This window comes from Myotis davidii, unplaced genomic scaffold (assembly GCF_000327345.1).
Source record: "Myotis davidii unplaced genomic scaffold, ASM32734v1 scaffold734, whole genome shotgun sequence".
In the NCBI taxonomy this organism is placed as follows: domain Eukaryota; kingdom Metazoa; phylum Chordata; class Mammalia; order Chiroptera; family Vespertilionidae; genus Myotis; species Myotis davidii.
The window spans coordinates 216,911-220,113 of NW_006286300.1; the positions used below are offsets into that span (position 1 = coordinate 216,911).

A 3,203-nucleotide genomic window follows, 5' to 3' on the forward strand; every position below is an offset into this window, starting at 1 on the left:
CTGCTGAAAGCAGGTATCTGGGATTTATTTACCTTCTATAATTGAAACACTGTTCTATCTCCAGCTCTGAGGCCCGGCTGGCTGAAAGCAGGTTTCTGGGGCTTGTTTAGCTTCTATAATTGCAACATTGTTTCTTAGACTGAAGCTCAGAGGCCGGCAGCAGCAGGCAGGGAACCTTGGCTTCCTCCATCACTGGAGCAAGCAAGCCTCCTGTTCGCTTCAACTGCTGGCTGCCGGCCGCCATCTTGGTTGGCAGTAATTTGCATATCCTGCTGATTAGCCAATGGGAAGCGTGTCGGAGGTACGGTTAATTACCATGTTTGTCTACTATTATATAGGACTAGAGGCCCAGTGCACAAAAATTTGTGCACTCATGGGGGGTCTCTCAGCCCTGCCCGTGCCCTCTCGAAGTCTGGTACCCCTCAGGGGATGGCCACCTGGTGGCTTAGGCCTGCTCCCCGGGGGATTGCGCCTAAGCTGGAAATCAGACATCCCTCTGGCAGGCTGGGAATCCTTGGGGGATGTCCACTTGCCACCAGGTAGCAGGCCTAAGCTAGTCGGACATCCTTAGCGTTGCTGAGGAGGTGGGAGAGGCTCCCACCACCACCACTGTACTGACAGCCTGCAGCCTGGCTTGTGGCTGAGCAGAGCTCCCCTTGTGGGAGCATACTGACCACCAGATGCTCCTACATTGAGTGTCTGCCCCCTGGGGGTCAGTGTGTGTTATACTGACCAGTCATTCCCAGTCGTTCTGCTGTTGGGGTCAACTTGCATATTACCCTTTTATTATATAGGAGTGCCTGACCAGCCTGGGTGAGGGACTGATGGTTGTTTGCAGGCTGGCCATAGCACCTTCAGTGTGGGGGTCGCCCCTGGGGTGCTTGGCCAGCCTGGGTGAGGGGCTGATGGCTGTTTTCAGGCTGGCCAGAGCCCCTTCAGGGTGGGGGGTCCTGCTGGGGTGCTTGGCTATCCTGGGAGAGGGCCTGAGGGCTGTTTTCAGGCTGGCTAAGACCCCCAGCGTGGACCCTCACTCCATGAGGGTGTGGCCATCCTGGGTGAGGGGCTGATGGCTGGCTGCAAGCTGGCCATGGCCCTCCGCCAGCCAATCTCCCAGTGGAGGCTGGCTGGAAGCAGGTATTTGGGATTTATTTGTCTTCTATAATTGAAACTTTGTTGTCATGAGTGGAGGCCACAGCTGGCTCAGGGAGGGCGGGAAGCTTGGCTTCCTCCATTGCCCAGGCAACCAAGCCTCCTGCTTGCTCCAGCTCCATGGTTGCCAGCCGCCATCTTGGTTGGGTTAATTTGCATACAGTCTCTCTGATTGGCTGGTGGGCATGGCTTAGGGCATAACGAAGGTGCAGTCAATTACATCTTTGTATTTTATTAGTGTAGATAGCTAGATGGGAAGTACTTTGTGCAAAAAGGCACACATTTATAATTCTTACCTGCTACTCAAAGAATGATTCTCCTCAAGTTTCTGCTTCTTTTTGGTCTTTTTGGTCTTCTAGTCTTTGGAATCTTTTTCCAGTTCTTTCAAATAGTTATTTTGAATTTTTTTTAAGGTTTTATCATTTTTACCTGAGAGAGGGTTCATTCACCTCACCAATTTACCATCAGCTAAAGCTAGTAGTCCCCTGATTTTTGTTTTTAAAACAATCTCCCAAACATGAGTTTATAATTTTATATATTACAAAATTTTAATTATTGGTAGTACTACAATGGAAAAGGGAATAAACTACCTAAAATAATGAAAAAAGTCCAACTTCCACAAATGTAGAAATAAATTTGCATGTGAACACAGGTAAATGTACAATTTCCTCAAACAGCCTGTGCTGAAATTTGTGGTTTCCTATTCCGGGCCTATATACACCAAGCTAGAATACAATTAAGCCTAAGAATGTCAGGCTGAGAGACATGAAAATCAACAAAACAAATAAACCACTTGGAACTATTTACAAGTTAAAAACAATTAATTTAAGCGACCCAGCAAAGATCTATAGGTTGTTTTAAACAATGTCCCATAGATTAAAGTATTTTAAAAAGAAAGGTGGATAAATGGAATAAGGACTTGTATACCTTTTAGAAATAATAGCAATAATTAACAATAACATTTAAAAATGTCTTTTTTTAATGAAATACTTACCTCTGTTCTTTTTAAAATGAGAAAACATTTTAAATAATGTTTTTCAAAATACATTACATGTTTTCTTATACCAAGACAGAATAAGAAGAACTAAAGAAAAAAACTCATAGCCTGGCTGGCATGGCTAACTGGTTGAGCATCAACCTATGAACCAGGAGGTCACGATGAGATTCCGGTTAGGGTACGTGCCCAGTTTGTGGGCTCAATCCCCCGTGTGGGGCATGCAGGAGGCAGCCTACCAATGATTCTCTTTTATCACTGATGTTTGTATCTCTCTCTCCCTCTCCTTTCCTCTCTGAAATCAATAAAAATATTTTTTTAAGAAAGAAAAAAAACCATAACATTTGCTTTTAGGAATTTCACTCACTGATAATTGGATACTAAAATTTCATGGAATTTCAATCACAAAACTTGGAAATTAGCAAAGTGTATCTGTAGTGTACTGTAAAAAGCTTACAACAGAAAATGTAAGTAGTTTAAACCCGTTATATGCAAATTTCTGAGTTAAGCATCAAGTATTCTGTAGTATTTTTTTATTCTCATTATTTCATTTAACCAAATAACTCTAATCCCACAACAGGCAAAAGAACCCATTTTTATGCAGAAGGAGTATAACAAATAGAAAAGGAGGAAATGGAGACCAAGAGCAAGCATCATTTTACACCAACTTATTAAAAGAAAAAAAGAACATCCACTATGATTCTGTTATTCTTCCTTAAGCCAAAACATTAATGTGGTAGCTTTGCTCTAAACCAGACATAAGAAAGTCTGATAGGAGACTGCAATCAAACTAAGCAATTTACCAATGATACACTAAAGCAACACTGCTGATGTTGAAATTCAACTATAAGCAAACATAAAAATCAGCATTCTTATATTTAAAACACTGTTAAGATGTTACTCATTTCCTTTCTAAGTAATTTGGATATATTAATCATCTTGTGGTTAATGGTGATTTCACAGGTATATATATATGTAAAAACTTACCAAACTTTATGCTTTTGCATGCAGTTTGTTTTACCTCAATTGGATTTCAATAAAGCTTCAAAAAAAAAAATCA

At 41.9% G+C, this 3,203-nt stretch overlaps 1 protein-coding gene across 1 annotated transcript in view; it reads right to left on the bottom strand.

Annotated features, from left to right (window-relative positions):
• Window positions 1-3,203, bottom strand: part of MYO9A (myosin IXA) — a 349,884-nt gene that overhangs the window by 167,964 nt on the left and 178,717 nt on the right. The gene's annotated exons all lie outside the window — the stretch shown is intronic.